This window comes from Theropithecus gelada, chromosome X, assembly GCF_003255815.1.
Source record: "Theropithecus gelada isolate Dixy chromosome X, Tgel_1.0, whole genome shotgun sequence".
NCBI classification, from domain to species: domain Eukaryota; kingdom Metazoa; phylum Chordata; class Mammalia; order Primates; family Cercopithecidae; genus Theropithecus; species Theropithecus gelada.
The window spans coordinates 19,156,904-19,176,150 of NC_037689.1; the positions used below are offsets into that span (position 1 = coordinate 19,156,904).

Consider the following 19,247-nt stretch of genomic DNA (forward strand, 5'->3'; position numbering starts at 1 on the left):
CTTTACTCCTAATTGGAAGCAGGTTCAAGGGGTCAAGAACATCCATACCTCAGGGGCCCCTTGGACCCGGGGAATAATTCCTAAGTATGGTTTCTCTTGCATTGTGTGCACCCATCATCCCCACACCCAGGCCCAGACTGGAGTTTCTCAGGGCCTAAATGAGCCATAGGAGTACCTGCCTGCACTGAGCTTTTCCCAACTCTGGCTCCCGTGTGGTTCGAAGGCCAAGTTAATGTCACTGTTTCCACAACATCACTTCCTCTGCAGTGTGAGAAAAGAGGAAGAACACTCGCTATGTGACTCTCCTCTTCCCCCAGGGAAAGCACAAAGCTGTTGGAAACAATAAAAGCAGCCCTGTGTAAAGGGGAGACTTTTGTCTGTGCAGTCAGGGGTTGCTGCGCCTGCGACTTCCTGCAGGGATATTCGGCAGCTTTGCAGATAAATAAATGCTCACATTCAGAATGACCAGCCTAGAACACTTTTGTGAGCCTTTTCTCCTCCCCAGGCTGTACACAGATAATACATCAAATTAGCATCCCGAACCTCTGGTTCAGCATCACTTGACACCAGCCCCTCGGCATGAGGGGTGGGTTTTGGCAAGGCTGTTCTCAACTACAACCCAGCAATGTGGGATTGAGGCTTGTGACCTCCTTGGGAATCATCAGATGCTTCCAACCTGGGCTGGCCACAAGTTGAGGTCATGAGGTCTTGCTGGTCACTCCAGACCAGACTGTAAAAGAGGCAGCAGAGGCTGGGTGTGGTGGCTCATGCTTGTAATCCCAGCACTTTGGGAGGCTGAGGCAGGTGGATGACCTGAGGTCAGGAGTTTGAGACCAGGCTGGCCAACATGGTGAAACCTCATTTCTACTAAAAATGCAAAAATTAGCCAGGCATGGTGGTGCACACCTGTAATCCCAGCTACTTGGGAGGCTGAGGCAGGAGAATCGCTTGAACCTGGGAGGCAGAGGTTGCAGTGAACTGAGATTGCGTCATTGCACTCCAGCTTCAGTGACAAGAGCGAAACTCTGTTCCCCCCCCCCAAAAAAAAGAGGTGGCAGAAACCCCAGCCTTATAATAAAGATTGGGTTGTAACTTGGAGAAAATACACATTTTCATTTCTCCATTGATAATCATAGGAATGTGAGCAAAAATAAGTAACTATGAGGATGGGGAAAGAAAAAAAGAAGGAGTGAGGGAGGGAAGGATAGTAGTCAATAGATAGTGAATGGATCAAATTGGAAAGGAAAAAGTTCACTTTCAGGTAACCTGAAGTGGAATTTGGCCTCATTTCAGGTTGCCCAACTAGTAACACAGGATAACTGGTAAGGTTTAGAAAATGAAGTAGGGAGAGGGGAGATTGTCTAAACTTTGTACTACTTACTCCCAATATATGGTATGAAAATCTATTCTATTGAGCTATCTAAACATAAGTGTTTTTAATGCATCCTTTCTTGGGCCACGAGGAGGAGTAGGACAGCACAGAGCACCAGTGGCAGCTCTTCAAATCACAGATGTGGTCCCACTGACTGGGATTGCGGAGCTGTCAGTTAAAGTAGATGACTGCCTACACTTCGAGATGCAACCTCACAGCTGGTGAGGGTTGAAGCCAGCTGCACAGGGTGGTCCGTGAATTAAAAAATAACCACAGAGCTATAAGCCACGCTCCCCCAAACCCCCACCAGCCGATAGAAGGGAAGCCAAAGAAGCACGTTTGGTGGGTGTACCTTCATCCCCTGTTGCTTATGTGTTCAGAATCATGTCAATTGCAGTTCCTGGCTGCCTGACCCTGAGCAGAATCCTACAGAACAGGAACAGGGTGGGGAAAAAATGGCCGGGACCAAGTAGAAGCTGCTTTGGCTATGTGTCCCCAGCAAGTTCAAATGACTACCAGGATGGTTGGCTAGCAGATAGGGGTAGGAGGTTAATATATTTTTGAATAAGAGTTTCCTGTTACCTGCAAACACTCAAAAAAGAGCTAGAGGTTTTTATTCTTCTTAGGAAGAACAAGGGTTCCGGCTGTTTTCTCTCATCACTTGTCATCAATGATTCTGTCAATCATTTATTCTGACACCCATTCATTCCACAAATATTTATTGAGTGCCTACTATATGCCAGCTACAATGTTACACACCAAATATACAACTCTCAAGCAAACACTGGGTTTTGTAGACAGGTTTGTACTATTGATACCAAGGTATGCACTGTAACATACTTACAGCATGTTTAGCCACCCTGAACTCAAGAGACTTGGGTTCAAATCCTAAGTCACTTACCTAGCTGAGTAACTGAGCTTTACCCAGTTTTACACGATTGACCTTTCCCTATGCCTCAGTTTCTCACTCTGTAAAGTTTGAGGGCTTGTGAAGAACTTAGCACAGACCATGGGAGTGGGAGCTACCATTATTTAGCACAGTCCTCCCACCCCAGCTCTGCCTGGTGCCACAGTCCACCGCTTGGTGGTATTTCCGAAGCTGGCCAGGCCCTCTGCTGCTGACCCTGGAAATCGGGTCACACTAGACAAGGCTGCATGTGCGGGGAGAAGGCGGGGCGGGGGGGGGCTCCTTTGCACGCGGCTGCTCGCGTTTCCCCAAGGCCTCCAGAGAGTCTAAAAACTCACCTCGGAGGAGGGGAAAGAGCGTGAAGTGGCTCTTTCGATCTGAGACACCCCCTCCCGGAGAACTCGCCCCCTCCCCCCAAGCCCAGCGCGGAGTGAAATCTTAGAAGCCGCGGCTGCTGGGTTTGAACGGAATGCCGGAGTCAGTGGAAGACGGAGCTGGTCGGCCCGAAGGTCAGCGAGTTGTTTTGAGTTCTCCTACCCGGAAGGTAGGGGGTGGGGTGGGGAGCAGGGAGTAGAGGACGCCAGGGCCCCCGAGAGACCCCGCGTCAGAGCAAAAACTGTTTGTGCTCCGGAACAGTCAGCTCAGCGGAAGCCGCGACGGGGGCGGGTCACGTGCGGCGGTGGCGGCGCAGCTGGCGGGGGAGCCGGGCTGGGACAAGGGCCGGGCCGGGCGGGGGTGGCGCGGGGCGGCGGCTCTCGCAGCCGAAGGTGGAACTGGCTGACTCTGGGCGCTGGGAGCGAGCGGCTCCCCAAGCCCGGAGCGAGGGAGGCGCGCTAGTTATGGAGGGACCCGTGTGGGAGCCAGGGCGCTCGGAGCTCCGCGTGGTGCGGCACGGGCGGGACAAGGAATCGTGGGGGGGCGGGGGCAGGGACACGGAAGCGGGCTCCCTGGGCGAGAGCGGAACCGACGCGGAGGCTGCGCGGGCGTCTGAACCCCAAGAATGGAGGCGCCGCTCTTGTAGTCGCCGGCCTTGTTTTCTTCTTGAACGCAAATCCCGGAACGACCGGAACCGCCATCCCCGCCTGCGTCCCAGGGGCGCCCCATTACGCATGGGGGAGGGTGCGTCCCGCGGGGCTACTCCGAGAGGGGATCCGTGAGGCCGAGGCCGGGGAGGGCTGCGAGGTGGCTCGCGGGTGTGCGAGCCGGAGCGGGGCTGCACACCACACAAACAGTCTCCCCTTCCCCAGGAAGAGCGGGCTAGGGAAGACGCGGGCTAGCTCTGGGGGCTCCCCAGGACTGTGGGAGCCAGGCGGGGACCGCAAAGCGGGAGGGGGTGCTGCAGAGAAACCATCGACTCCACCTGGAAGACATTGGTGGCCTCGTGGCCGGTGGTGAACGGTCTCACGCTTCCCCAAAGTGGCGCGCGCTACTCCAGCGTGGGAGGGAAAGGACACAAACTTGGCCATCTGCCAGAACCCTTGAGGACGCCTGACTTTGGTGTCCCCCCGCCCCCCCGCAGTGGCCCGAAATGTACTCTCCCTCCCATAGTCCACGAGGTTCAAGTCCGAGGCCTGGAAAAGTAGGGTCGCGTGGTCTGGCCTCGGATGGGAAACCCACCCACGTTATTCTCAGGTGCCGCGCGGGGAAGGCGCGGAACAGTTTTCTTGCAAAGTTTCCCGCCCCTCACCCCAGTCGAGGAAGGGCGGCTCTTCCGGAGGTGGGGGCGGGGAACGGCCTCGGAGCAGGGAGTGGTGCTAGTTCCTCTTCCCCGCGATCGCTCGGGCAGCCGGCGCGTTCGCGTCCCCAGACGCTGCACCCCAGTTTGCTGCAACGTCTGCTCGGAGTCGCGGCAGCGGGTGCTGCGCGGAGTCTAGGACGACGCGAGACGCCATTTGCATCCCCCCTCCCTCCTGCAGGTTGGCGGGGGCGGCGGTGTCGCCCGCCGCGGAAGCGTATTCCTGGCAGTGACACTGATTAGATGCTGTGTCGATACGTGCACAGAATCGGGGTGGGCCTTCACCTCTCCTCTGCGCACACACTTTCTGTTGGAAAAGTTGCGGGTTTTTCTCCCCTTCTCGCCGCACAGCTGCTGTCTCCAGGGCGGAATTAGGCGACCACGTTTGCTCAGCCCGAAGGAGAGAGAATCGCGCCGGCGCTGGGAGGCCGCCGGGCCCGGGCCGCGAAAATCCAGCCCTGGCTTTGCGTCGAGCTGCTGAGTGCCGCGCTTACGCGCGCGGGGCCAGCCGGGGCCTGGTTTCCATCTGCCCCTTTTGCCTCCGTGTTAAGTTCGCCGGGGAAAACCCAACGATCCGTGCAGAGCCCCTCGGAGGAGAGTCCCCGCCCCACCCCACCCCCAGCCCGATCCCGACCGATGGAAAAAATGACAGTATAGGTTAGAACAGGCTGCCCGCGAGTATTAATGCGGGCGGCCTCCGTTCCCGGTGCTTGGGGAGGATGGGCGCTTCGCCAGGAAACCGCCGAAGGAGGAGCCATGAGGGCCGCCTGCCTCTTCCCGGGCTAGAAAACGTGGATTCTCAGAGGAACCAGACAAATGTGGTCAGACAGCTGCAGGAACTTACCCCATCTAAATACAGGTTGCCCATGTATATTCCAACCAAGATCATTTTTGTTTCAATCTAATATACGTTGAGTCAATTAGAAATACTGTGAGAACTGGTCAAACGATAGATAGGAAACTTGCTCTTTGCCTGGTGTTAAATGTATGCTCAGGAGGTGCGGGGCTGAGCACTACCGGCGCAGCCAGTCTGTGTCCTCAGGAGACAGGGTCCCCTTTGCGTTCCACCTTCAAAGACCTTAATAGAACGCGAAGAGAGGATTTATTTTAGTTGTAGTTTCTATTTGGGGGTTGCTTAATCCTTGCAAACTCCTGCCTGGGGTTGTTGGTAGTTAGTAGTAGATGGTCCTGCGTTTTGGCTTTTACAGTCCACGTTTTTCTCTTGGCTTTTTCTTTTCCTGTGTACACGCTGCTGGGTGCGGGGAGGGGGCTGCCCAGACGTGTGCTGCCGCCGCCTTCGGGCTCTTACTTGCGCACCACGCGGCCTCGGAGGAGGGGAAATGTGAACTCTCCGGGTGGCGCTCGAGAACTGGAATTCTGATATAGGGCTGCGGGTTTGTTCCGGAGGCTGGCTGGGAGCGGCTTGTAGGGGCCGGAGGCTGTGAAGGGGAAGCCCCAGAGGTGACCCTGAGGCCTCAGGAGCAAACCTGGAGGCGCCCGTGTTCTTTGTCTTTCTCGGGGCTGGCAGCTTGGCACGCACAGTCCGATAAGGATCTACTGAGAGCTAGAGCGCACTGCCAGCACATTTCAGTGATTAGGCAAACGCCGGTAGCCACTTAAGGCAAAGGCCATTTGCGTTGTCTTTGAAAAGCAAAAGGCAGCCTCACCTAATGAATTATGGGTGACCCTGGAGAGGCCAAGCAGGGGAGGCCGAGGCCTCCTTAGGCTGTTATACGCCGCAACTCCTCCCCTTTGTGCCAGAGTCCCCATTTCGAAGGTAATGGGAAGCGTTTTGAAATTAGAAGTCTGACGGATTCTGTCTACAGAAGTGGTATTTGCATCTGTGCGTCAGTAAAATGTGGCCAGCCAGCAGCCCAGGGACAAGGCCTGCCATACGCCAGCCCTGGACCAGTGTTAGACCAAAGTACATCCCAGAGGACATGGCTTTTGGCCAACTCCTCGGAGAACTGATTTAAAGAGGTGGCCTTCAGCCATCAAAAAAGGTGGCCTGGAAGAGTAGGCTGGAGGTCCTGGAAACCGGCGCTCTTCCCCAGGGCTGCAGGGAGAGAGTGGGTAATGTTGCCTGAGCCCTGACGGAACTTGCCATTAATCCAGTCTAAATGAGCACCATTAAAGAGGACTCTCCCTCCTATCCACCACCACACACACAAGCCTTTACGGGAAGGTCTAGTGGAGACAGTTTGAGGGCATTTGGCCTTCACTTTTCAGTGGCCATACAATAGTGTCCTTTCCACCCTGCCAAGACCACTGGCTCCATGTAAACCTCCAGGAACTTTAACCTGGACCTTGTTCTTTACTCCCTCCCCATCCAAAGGGAGTACCAGATTATAGCAACAAGCACATGTAGTATTGTACTGGAGGCAGCGTTCTAAGCGCCTTATGTATGGAGGGAGGCATGTTATCCTCAGAACAGCCCTACGAGGTAGATACTAGTATTGGCCTTGTTTTACAGATGAGGACTCTGAGGTTCCGAACTGTTAAGCGGTTTGCCCAAAGCCGCACAGCTTGGGATAGGGCCTGATTGACCAGAGGGAGAGATAGGGCTGTGTTGCCTCTCTAGCGTTTTATAAAGAAAGTGAGCTGTTTGGGAGGTGTTTCGAAAGGACTGCCTGGACCCCAACCTTCCAAAGGAAAATATGAAGAGATCAGAAGGCCCAACATTTGGCCTTTATTTTGCAAAACAAAGGTCTGTAGAGTTGTACGGCGGCATGTTACTGTGACTCTCCCGCGGCAAGGAAGAGGTCAGGGAAGGCAGTGCAAAGGCCCCCCTGGCCCACCTAGCCGCATAGCATCCGGCGGTCACGTCCGCCGGAGGTGACTGGGGACTGGGGACAGCCGATTGCCGAGGAACTCCTTATCGCCTAGTGTCAGTGCTCCCGGGTGCCGGAGCTAAACGTCCGCTTGCGGGGGCGGCTGGTTCACACCAGTCCCCTGGATCCCGACGCGCCCCAGGGCTCCTCCGGCGGAGCTGGCTAGCTGCCCGGCGGCGGCTCCGAAGCTCCGGGCTCCCCGCCACTTGCCCCGCCAGCCCGAGGCATGAAGCCCCACGGCCCAGGATTGGAGAGCCCAGTTCCTCAGTCCAGGTTGGGACTGCTGGTTCTGGGTTGCTCACGATCACTCTTCCCTCAACACCCGTCCGGCCAGGGCGCGCGCGCAGACACACAAACACAAACGGCTTCCAAGCGCGCAGCCCGCCTCCCGGGCCTCCGCTATTCCTTCCTCCTCCCCGCTCGGGCGCTTCGGAAGCCCGTGGCGGTTGTGTGCTGCGCCAGGGAAGAGTCCGGGTTGGGGAGACCGCGCTGCCCTCTTCCCCCCAAGGTCTGCGTGCACGCTAGTACCCTTGGGAAGCACAGTCAGGCTTGTGGGTTCCCATCTTAGCGAGAAGTGACGGCTGCTGGCGAGGACCTGTTCGCTCCGTGTTTCGCAATGGCCCGGGGATCATAGGAGAGGGCCGGGCGGTGGGCCTGCGCGTGGATGAGGGTGGCGGTAAATCCCCTCTCCCGCGAAGGTGGCTGAACCTCCGGCCACCGCTAGTAGGGGTCTACCCTGCTCGTCTTGCATTGGCCGCAGCTTGACTCCCCTGCGTGCCGCGGGCCGGTGTGGGTGTCCCCACTCCCTCAGGCCTTTACTTTCAGCTCGCGAAACCCCATGGATCCGCGGCTGGGCTGGGCAGCGCAGACGCCCAGCTGCCCTCGCCAACCCGAGGCCCGGAGGGGGCCAGGCTGGCCTGGGGGCTGGGCGGCCCGGCTGCACTTGCCGGTGTTGAGAGAGGCTCTGTGAGCCCGAGCTGGCCGCCGAGCCGAGGGAGAGAGCGCATCAGTCCGTGCGCCTCCAGGCAGAACACACGCCTTTCCCGGAACCTTGAAACCCAGGGGAGCCGCTGCCATCTTCGCGTGACGAGCAGCGAGACGCCGGTGATTAAGTGTTTCTTTCCGGCTCTCTCCCCGGGTTGCGGCTCTCCTCCTTTCCATAGGGCTGGAAGAATAAAAACCTGGGGAAAAACCACACACAACTGCGCTCTGGTCTCGATCGCCATGTAAGCACGGGTTTCCTAGGGTGCACCCACGCGGGGCGCTCCCTGCCCCCCTACTCCACGCCTGGCCGGGGGTCGAGGGCTGCATGCCTCGGTTTCCATCCGCTCTAGCTCAAATCTCGGAGTTTAATGGGGAGGGGGGCACTCATTGCTGAAGCCCCCAGACCCCCATTCTCCTTACGCCCCCCCCACACACCATGGGGATTAAACGTAAACACATGAATCCCCCACCCACACCCGGGACTAATCCAGCCGCGCCTCCTGGGATTAACTCGGCTCACAGGTCCATAAAACACTTCCGGGACCGCCAGAGGGTCCGTCTGCAGAAACACTTTAAAAATTGTCCTCCCGGGTCTGGAGTCAGAATTGACTGGGTGGAGGGAAGTGAGTAAACAGACAGTTGTAAGAGACAATCCGTGAGGTTTGCAGGCTGTGGAAAGAGCTGCCTAAAATATGGGTTGTCGGGGCTGTCTCCAGCAGGAGGGTGGCCCGGGTCCTAGCAGACAGATCCCAGAAAAGGATGCAATATGTTCTAAATGACATTGACCTGGAGGAAGGAGGGTGTAGGCAAGAGCAGGCAGGCTTCACCTGGTTCAGTGAGGAAGACTAGCTTCCAGAAATTTGTGGGGGCGAGTGGCCAGTCTCTTCATCTGTAAAATCAGAACAGTAACACCTATTCTACCCACCTCGGATGGGTTTCTGAGGACCAAAATGTGAAGGCACTTTGTAAATGCCGCTCAACCCTTCCGCTTCACTGTGGTCAATGTTCGGTCTCTCTTAGGTAGAAAAACCAGTGACTTGCTGATTAGAAAACAAAGTAAAAATCAGCCCTTTCTCAAATCTACGCAACAATGTTCGAGATGAAGGGAACCCAAAAGCAACCTAATATTTTTAACCTTCTTTTACATCATTTCAAGATAAGTTTCTGAAGTAATGAGAGAATGTTTGAAATGTTCTAAGAAAAATCTGTCAAAAACTGGGGGTTAATGGGGAAGAAAGGGAGGCTTTAAATTGAGTCAAATCACATTTTAAGAATAAGGCCGGGCGCGGTGGTTCACGCTTGTAATCATAGCACTTTGGGAGGCGAGGTGGGTGGATCACCTGAGGTCAGGAGTTCGAGACCAGCCTGGCCAACATGGCGAAACCCCGTCTCTACTAAAAATACAAAAAATTAGCCGGGCAAGGTGGCGGGCGCCTGTAATCCCAGCTACTGGGGAGGCTGAGGCAGGAGAATTACTTGAACCTGGGAGGCGGAGGTTGCAGTGAGCCGAGATCTTGTCACTTCACTCCAGCCTGGGCAAAAGAGCTAAACTCCGTCTAAAAAAAAAAAAAAAAAAAAGGAGAAAACCGGAAGAAGAATATAAATTCATAGTAGCTTCCTGGCTATATCCCCTTCTGTTAGTCTGGAGAGGAGATGCCCGTTGGTAGCCACTCCTCCAGTCCCAGGACCGAAGGCGGTCTTGACTCAGGTTTGGTCTGCGAGGTACAAGGTGGGTGGTGGCGTCTGGGATGGGGACAGGGAAGAAAGGCGATCATTCTGCTTTAAATGAACATCAGAAGACCCAGGCCTGCTACTGCGTCTTGAAGGCCTGGAGTTGTTAAAACTGTGTGGGAGGGGGTGCCTCCTGACCTCCTTCCTCGCAGATGGGCTCACGCAGCGTGACCGGCCCCAGGTGGTGCCCAGGCGCGCTGGGGATGGAGGCCCAGGCTGCGCGTTCACCCTGCCTCACAGATAGCGAGCAGGGGCCTCCGGCTGGACCGCCCACCGGCCTTCCTCTCCCTTCCCTGGCCTTGGGGCCTTGGACCAGGGTTAACCCTGGTCCCGCCTCCACGCCACTGCCCCTCGTGCAGCGCCCTCCCCGCCCTGGCTCCCGGCCCAGATCCCGAGGCCTCCCTCGCCCCGCAGTCTCGGTTCTTCCCCCTCGTGATTCATTTAGCAGCGGTGCAGAAAGCCTGTTTACCTCCGCAGCCCTGGGCGACTCGATCTGCGTAAAAAGCCCCAACGCCAGCGCCGACCAGTAGGGGGGGATTGTCCTATAGATTATTTCTCCTGGTTTTTGTTTTTGTTTTTTTTAAACCAGAAGGCTTGGTTGAAGAGGGGGTGGGGTGGCGTGTTGCTGCTGTTTTTTAAAACACCGTATTTAAAAGAAACAAAAGCCACACAAAAGCCGTTTAGGAGGTACCAAGACTGTTTTTACATATAAAAAGTGCAGCGAATACCAAGGGGCCCCCAACAGTGATAAACTAAATGGTTGGCCGATTTCGACAATTAGCAGTTAATCTGTTATCTGCGATCAGCAAACAAGTTTTGAGGCTCGAAGGACACCGAATTCCTGTTTCCAGTCGACAGCGTTGTACTCGAATCCGTTGAGCACATCAGATGCTCCCGGTTTCTTCTAGGGCGAATCCAGCTTTAGCAAACATGGGTTTCCCAGGTTGGAGGACCGACTTGAGCCAGAGAAAATTCTTGGGAAGCTGAGGAGCTTCTGCCTGCATCGCCCCTCGAGCCCGAGCTCGTCTGTTTGGTTCAGATTTCTCCAAATTGGTTTTCATCCCCTGATTTCGCGGACCTCCTAATTTTGAACGTAGTAGGCCTCCGATAGATGTGTACTGAATGGCAGAAACTAAAGTGAGGCCCTCGGCCTGGAAGACGGCCTGACGCACGGCCTCACCCTTGGAACCCCATTCGGGTTCCCAGAGCCCCCGGGCCGCCGCAGCCTGCGCGCAGCTTCGCCCTGCGCGGGCCAGGGCGGGCGGGGGAGGCCAGTAGGCACGAAGCGCCTGGAGCCTGCACGATGATAAATATTGCGCAGACAGCCCATAAATAATTTGCATTATGTTCAGCTGACAACGCGGGGCGATTAATTTTAATAGCTACATATTTGCCTGGGCTGCTGCTTTCGCAGGCCCTGTAATGAAAGGCGAGAGGCCGCCCTGGCTCCGTGCTCGCGGTCCAGGAAGGCAGCCGGGGGTGCGGGAAGGCCCGATGTGGCGTCTCTTCCAGGCAGCCCCCCGGGGAGCCCCTTCCCCTGGGACCCCCTCTCGCCCTCCGTGCCTTGTAGAGGTGAGGTGTGCGCGCACCGCCGGAGCACCCCCGAGGCCTCGAGCAACAGGAGCCACCATAATGACACTGCACATTTGTCTGTGTGGGGAGAGCCACTTGTGGACTGGGAGACCCTCCACGTGGCTTTGTGCCCCACCTGGACCAAGTCCGGTGTTTCAGGTTCCACTTAGGCTGGGAGGGGGGTGTTTGCCGCCGCCAGTTCGCCAGTGGGCCCAAGCTCGGCCGAGGCTTCTCCGCCCTCCCGGCAGAGGCAAGAGACAAAACAAAGCCCGGCTGCCCACGCGTCCTCTCCGCGCGTGTAGGGTCCTGATTTCTCCCTCCCAGGAGCTGTCCGGCGCTCCGCGGAAGGCCCCCCTAAAATGCTTCCTGAGCTCCTCTATGCAAAGGACTGCACATATAAAGGACGGAAGAAAGGGTCTGGAGGAGCTCTTTAAAAGAGGGGGCAGGGAAGGAAGCGCAGCGAGGAAGGACGCGGCCGCCGCGGTCCCGTTGTGGCCGGGTGCGCGCGTGTGCGTGTCTGTGTGTGCGTTCCGATGACAAAGCCCCGCCGCCGCCAGCAAGCTCCTGGCTGCCAGAGCTCTGGTGGGGGAGGGGAAAGGGAGGAGAGGCGACAGCGCTAGCGTAGGTAGCGGGGAATCGAAGCTTCCCAGGAGAAAGAGTTCATTCATGAGCTGTAGGAGGCGTCCCGGCCCGGCCAGGTGGAGCCTCCTGAAGCCAACACCTGTGTATTTTCCTTTTTTGAAACAGGCGAGCCCATCGATCATTACCATATTTTAATTGCCTTTCGTAAAGGTCATCTCTAATTATGGGTTGCGAGGAGGGTTGGCCAGGAGTCCGTGGCCCTTTATTATCTGTGTGGGTGTCGCCGCAGAGACAATGCGCCCAGCTCTTATCGAAATGCCAATCCGAGGGTGTCCGTGCGCGCCTGCGAGGCGGTCACGACGTGCTGGATCCACGCAGACCAGGCTGCGTGCACAATAAAAGCCAAGCAGGCGGCGGAGGGCCGCGCAGACCCACGGGTTTTCTTTTTAGAAACAGTGGTGCGAAGAGACTTGACAATAATAACACGCAGCAGGATTAAATCAGGGCGGGAATAAGAAAATGTATTTTCGTTTCTAGAATCGCGGACTGTGTTTAACCCATCCGATCCTTCCCTCCCCAGAGCGTTTTGTGCCCACGTGGAGTTTTGCGCAGGGACAGGTGCCGGGCACAGAGTGGCCTGGGACTGCCCGATGATGTTCCAGGGCAGACACGTTATGTTCATATTAATCTCTTCCCTTAATTCAGCATGGTTGTCAGTTACAGTGACGTGAAACATCCTTAACGATGTCTGTTTTACGGGAAACAATACCTGGCTAGTTGAAAAGGAGAAAGCAAACGTTGAGGTTTTTTAACTTTTGAAAGTCTGCATTTCCTTAGTTTTTATCACTTTCAGAAACTCTTGTGGCAAAAGCTTATTGTAACTTTCTCCGAGGGAGAAGAGCAGTGGAGAAGGTAGATGGAGGGTCAGGGGTTCTTGGGAGGATATTTTGGAGATGGAGGGAGGTAGAGATCAGTGAAGAGCTGTGGGTCGGGGGTGGTCAGCAGCCACTCTGAACTTGATTTTCTCAAAGGAGCCTGGCACTTCTGAGCCACGATGCTGTTTCTGGGAGTCCAGACTGACAAAGCCAGAGGCTGAGGTCAGGAGCCTCGGAGAGTTGGAGAGTTTTGTACTGGTCCTGCTTCCTGCCTGCCCCCACACCTGGCCTCCTGGCCTCACCAGCAGCCAGCTCTGCCCTGAGGAAGGCAGAGCCAGATGACTGGTCCAACCCCCCAGAGACCGCCTGGCTTTCTCCTCCCCTGTAATCATAACCAGATGCACTTAAGCGCCTTTCATCAGAGGAAGCCTAAAGCCCTTTAACAGGCTTCAATAAAAGCCTTCCGAGGGCCTAACCAGCCTGCTCAGCGTTGGGGCCCCTGTGCCCATTTCCCAGCTGAGCCAGCCTGGGGCTGCAGTCAGGGTCTAGCCTCTACCCTGGGGCCCCAGAAGCCAACGAAATCTACTCAACTAAGGCAGCCTCTCCAAGCAGGTAAGGTGCCAAGATTCCTGCCAGGTGTGTGGGTGCAGACCTCGTTAACAGGAGGAAAGAAAGGCATGGGAAGGAAGCCAGCAGCTAGTGCCTATCTTAAGGAAGGACAAGAAGGAGCAGCCTGTGAGAAGGAACCAGAGGGGCTAGGAAATACAGCCGGGGTGAAGGGGCAGTGATGATGGAGATATTCAGAAAGGCTCCCATGGTACTTCCACCAACCCAAATTCAGAGGTCAGAGCTGCTGTCCCACTGTGTTGCAATCTGTCTCCCTTACTAAACTGTGAACTCCCCAAGGGGAGGGACTATCTTATTCACCTTTGCAGGCCCAGCCCGGGACCTGGCACAAAATAAGTAATCAAAATGGGAGATCACAAGCTATGATGGAAAACTCTGAATCAAGACACATCTAGGCTTAAGATGGGAGCTCTGCCCCCAGTGGTTGTGTAGCCTATCTGAGCCTCAGTTTCCTTATCTGCAAAATCAAAAGATTGGAGAAAGATTCGATGAAGTAGTTGCAGGTGAAGTACCAGGAAGATGATAATAAAGTTTTCAATAAATACTGTGCCCTAGCTGGGTGTGGTGGCTCGGGCCTGTAATCCCAGCTACTCTGGAGGCAGAGGTGGGAGGATCGCTTGAGCCCAGGAGGTCGAGGCTGCAGTGAGCTGAGATTGTGCCACTAAGTGACAGAGTGAGACTCTCTCTCAAACAAAACAAAGCAAAACTAGACAGACAGACAGACAGACAGATAGATAGATAGATAGATAATCTCATGCCCTTGCTCTAGAAGGAGTGAAGAGAGGATTTGGGCTGATATTGTTTGAATTGTAAGTAGGAAGGTTTGTGTTACACCCTAGCTAGGCACAGGTCTGGACTGGGATTTGGATCAGAAGAAGGAATTGCTTCTAAACTGTGTGAATTGAAGCCACAGGACCCCACTGCACTGTCCAACAGGGCAAGTAGCCCCAAAGCTGTGACCTTGGGAAGACATGCCAGCCTTGGTCTCAGGCTCTGGGGAAGGGGCAGCTCCTAGACCCTTGGACTCTTCCTGCACAGGGCTGGTTGTGGCTGGGACCTAGTTGTGCACTGCGGGCCAGGCTGCTGGAGATGAGTGGCTGGCAGATAATCCCAGTTGGTGCTGGCTTTCTGTGGTCAAGAGGAGAACTGCCCCTTCAGCCTTGACCTCTGCTCCAGTAATCATGGCTGTATTTTATTTTTGGCCGGTTCATCCTCCGGCATTTGGCAGGGTGGGGAGGGGAAGGAGGGTTGCCTTCGTCTCTTTGCTGTTCCTTCTGGTCTGCTCAGTAGCTCCCTACCTCTCACCCCCTCACCCCGCCCCACACAATGTAACCTGGTTTTCTCCCCATTGCAAGCTGCTTTATCATTTCTGCTTGTTCCCTGGCTGTTCTGCTTGTTTGAGAGTAGGGGTAAGACCTGGGCTCTCCCCATTCTCCTCCTCGGTCCATCACATTCCAGATATCTTGCAGCCCCTCCTCCGGTCTCCCTGAGCTTGGCACTTCCCCAGGAGGGCAGCCTGAGGGTCAGGGTCCGTGGGCCGCCTGGGCATCAGGGGCCTGTGAGTGCCTGGCTCAGAGAAGGAGGAAAGGGTGGGGGACAGAGGCCAGCTGCACTGCTGCCCATTCCTAGCTTTGTGAATGGAAGCTCATGCATTTGGTGTGTGACACAAGTCTGGTAGTTGGGGTCAGAATGAAAAGGTGTGGGATTTGTGGGGGAATTGGGAAGAAACTGAAGTAAGCTAACAGTTCTTGCATAATTCATCCCTCCCTATCCTTGAGATGAGCACCTTCCAGGAGAGGCAAGAAAAACAAGAGAGAAAAGAAGACAAGAGAAGGGAGAGCAAAACCAGCCTGGTGGAAATGCTTTGCCCCTCTCCTTTCCTGCCTAGGGAACTGGCTCCCTTGTGCAGCCAATGTAGGTCAGGAGGGGACAACAGTTAGGGTCCTTTACCCAGATCCTTCAGGGAAAATGTGAGATCAGATTTGAGGAAGACACAGGTCACTGTCCTACAGGGATTTCAGAAAGAATAAGACATTGTGTTATCAAAGGTGAGGGATTTGGGTTATGATCAGAAATTTCCTTAAAAAAAAGAAAATTCCTGCCCATCACACTTTTGTTTTTAACCCAGTTCACCTTCTTCCATGGATTTAGCAATATGTTATGAAATTGATCTCCCCTATAGCATGTCAGCTGCAAGGGAGCTCAGAAACAATTTAATTCTGCTCCTGGAATCTGTGGGTCCTGAATTTGGTGGAAAGACTCAACAGCTGGAGGCTGGAAGCATCCGGAGGCATCTTCACTTGCATGTCTGGCTGTTGGCTGGGACCTCAGCTGTGTCCCATAGCATGACCACAGGGTTTTCCATGTGGCATGGGCTTCCTCACGGTATAGTGCCTTCGTCTTAAGGGTAGTAGGACTTTAAGTTACAAATCGGCAGCTCAGGGCTCCAGAAAACTGGCATTGCAGTAAATAAGGCGGAAGCTGCATCACCTTCCCCCCACCCGCCCCGAGACGGAGTCTTGCTCTATTGCCCAGGCTGGAGTGCAGTGGCGCCATCTCGGCTCACTGCAACCTCCGCCTTCCGGGTTCAAGAGATTCTCCTGCCTCAGCCTCCTGAGTAGCTGGGATTACAGGCACACACTACCATGCCTGGCTAATTTTTGTATTCTTAGTAGAGACGGGGTTTCAGCATGTTGGTCAGGCTGGTCTCAAACTCCTGACCGCAGGTGATCTGCCCACCTCGGCCTCCCAAAGTGCTGGGATTACAGGTGTGAGCCACCGTGCCCGGCCGGCTGCATCACCTTTTCTAATCCACCCTTGAAGTCTATATTCATTGGTTGTGATTGTGGTCACAAACCCACCCAGATTCAAGGGGAAGGGACAGAGACCCTACTTCTCACTTGGGAGGAGAGTCAAAGAACTTGTGTCCATGGCGGGGTGGGGGTGGGAGGTGGGAAGGTGGTAGGGGAAGCCATACCAGGCACCTTTGAGAGCTAAGCTTAATTAGCAGTGGCTCTAAACTAGTCTACATTGTAATAGGGGTTTCTACCCTCAAGAGGGCTCATAAATTATATGGGGAGCAGGGGGACTCAGCTAAAATTAGGCCATGGTAAAAGTAATAGAGCCTATAAAGCAAATATGGATTTTAGGAAAAATAGAAAATATATCGAGACAGCTGTCTCTATGATCTTGTCCAGTGTGGGAAGGACTGAGGGAGAACTGAGTGGTGGGATCGGATGGGTTTCAGGCTCTTCTGCATTGAAAGGGAAGCAGGTAAAAGATTAGCATTCTATCTGCCGCCATCTTTAGCCTACTGTCTTGGGGAAAATCTGGTAACCCTTCATTGCTCCCAACAACATTATTTTCACTATTGCCTTACAAGTCACCTCCCCCTCTACCACCAGTGTACAGCTATCTTTATATGGTACAAAGCTAGGAATGTAGTCAATGCATTTCCTGAAGTGTGTATGGAAAAAAAAAATTAATACTTACTATTTGTGCCCTCCCCGAGGTGTGGTTTTAAATATCCAGCATGGATGGTGTTGTGACTGAAAGGGCCTGGGTACATCTCTAGGGCCCCAGGTTCCCATTATCCTTGTCTCTAACCCCTGAATGGAGAGTTTGACTTCTAATTTCATGCTAGGGGTTTCACAGGCAACATAATTGTATTTGCCTCTGCCTTTGATCTGCTATTTGATCTGCTATTTTATTGTGGTTCGACTAGGAGACAAAGATAGAAACGTGGTGGAAAACATGATTTCGTTTTGCTTGGGAATTGGCAGTTATTATTTTCTGTGGCTCCCTTAACATGACACATCTTCACTAAATCCAAAATCTCATCATTTTCCCATTTTTGAAAATCCAAAAGGCATGTGTACCCTCTGGCCTGCTTTCCTGTTGCCTCCTGAAGATTTCATTTTCAGCAAGACTTTGGGGGCATGACGTTCAGATTTTAGATCTCAATGCAGATTGGAGCCCTGAATTAGTGTAATACACCTGGGTGAACTCTGCCACACCTGCCCCTTTCCTGACCTCACCGCGACTTCCCAGAATGTATCTGGTTCACCCTAGCCTCCCGTGAGGTGATTTTGGGTCTGCAGGGCCAACTCCTATCCTGGGAGTTGCAAACAAAGAAACCCAGATCCAGCAGGTGGGTCAGAACTAAGCGACATTCAGGGGGTGGCCCTTGAAATAAGCTGGCTTCTCAGGCAGGGTCACTGTATTACATTGTACAGTTTGTGTACTGCACAAAGGTCCCCAGCCAAAACACAGACTAGGCTACTGGCAACTCTGTTCTCAGGGCAAAGGAGAAAGAGATTCTGTTTCTGATCCAGAAGAAAAGAGAAGGTGACACAGGACAGACAGGTTAAAAGGGTCTCTTGGGAGCACAATGGATCAGCCTGACTGGGCCAAGCCAGTGTTGACCCAGCATGTTGGCGCAGTAGGCCTATATACACCCTCTTTGTTTTGTTACCTCTCATCTGCAGGTACTGGTTCATAAGTTATTGGGTCCCTCCTAGGCTTTATTTGGAGTATGGGTGGGAGAAGGACAGGAGTGTCACCCTACTTATGTGTCTTGTTTAGCCAGCAAGGTGGGATTTGTTTTTTATTTCATAAATCAAAGGGAGTTTGATTTATGAATATGAAGATTTTAAGGCATGCTGTTCACTGCAGACCGTTATGTACTTAGTGTAGGTGTTTGAGTGTAAGGAGTAAGACCCTAACAGGGCTGGGTGCGGTGGCTCACGCCTGTAATTCACGCCTGTAATTCTAGCACTTTGGGAGGCCGAGGCAGGCGGATCACCTGAGGTTGGGAGTTCGAGACCAGCCTGACCAACTTGGTGAAACCCCATCTCTACCAAAAATACAAAATTAGTTGCGCGTGGTGGCGCGTGCTTGTAATCCTACCTACTCGGGAGGCTGAGGCAGGAGAATCTCTTGAACCTGGAAGGCGGAGGTTGTGGTGAGCCGAGATCGCGCCATTGCACTCCAGCCTGGGCAACAAGAGCGAAACTCCGTCTCAAAAAAAAAAAAAAAAAAAAAAAAAAAACCTAACAGCTGGTACAATAGAGTTTGACATCCTTATAAGCTACCTGTGAACTAAAATTCACGCTAATGTGTGATGGATGAGGATAAATTGCATTAAGAAGTGGAGAATCGGCCGGGCGCGATTACACGCCTGTAATCCCAGCACTTTGGGACGCCGAGGTGGGCGGATCACGAGGTCAGGCCATCTAGACCATCCAGGCTAACACAGTGAAACCCCATCTCTATTAAATAAACACAGAAAATTAGCTGGGCGTGATGGCGGGCGCCTGTAGTCCCAGCTACACGGGAGGCTGGGGCAGGAGCTTGCAGTGAGCCGAGATTGGATCGCTGCACTCCAGCCCAGGCGACAGAGTGAGACTCTGTCTCAAAAAACAAAAAAAAAAAGTGGAGAATTGGCCTGGCTTGGTAGCTCACACCTGTAATCCTAGCACTTTGGGAGGCCAGGTGGGCAGATTGCTTGAGTGCAGGACTTTGAGACCAGCCAGGGCAACATAACAAAACCCCTTCTCTACCAAAAAATACAAAAATTGGCCGGGCACGGTGGCTCACGCCTGTAATCCCAGCACTTTGGGAGGCTGAGGCGGGCGGATCACGAGGTCAGGGGTTCCAGACCAGCCTGACCAACATGGTGAAACCCCGTCTCTACTAAAAATACAAAAATTAGCCGGGCATGGTGGCACGCACCTGTAATCCCAGCTACTCAGGAGGCTGAGGCAGGAGAATCGCTTGAACCTGGGAGGTGGAGGTTGCAGTGAGCCAAGATCGTGCCACTGCACTCCAGCCTGGGTGACAGAGTGAGATGATGTTTCCAAAAAAAAACCCAAAAACAAAGAAACAAAAAACAAAAAACCCCAAAAAACAAACAAACAAAAAATTAGCCGGGCATGGTGGCATGAACCTGTAGTCCAGCTACTCTGGAGGCTGAGGTGGGAGAATCGCTCCAGCCGGAGAGCGAGAGGTCAAGGCTGCAATGAGCCCAGAT

At 54.0% G+C, this 19,247-nt stretch overlaps 1 protein-coding gene across 2 annotated transcripts in view; it reads left to right on the forward strand.

The window, feature by feature from the left end:
• The first annotated feature begins 2,399 nt into the window (after window positions 1–2,399).
• Window positions 2,400–19,247, forward strand: part of BCOR (BCL6 corepressor) — a 128,398-nt gene continuing 111,550 nt past the window's right edge. The window contains exon 1 of one of the 2 annotated variants that reach the window (XM_025373028.1): window positions 2,400–2,788. The gene's annotated coding sequence lies outside the window, so the exon portion shown is untranslated. The remainder of the gene's footprint in view (window positions 2,789–19,247) is intronic. The other variant, XM_025373027.1, reaches the window with a different exon arrangement.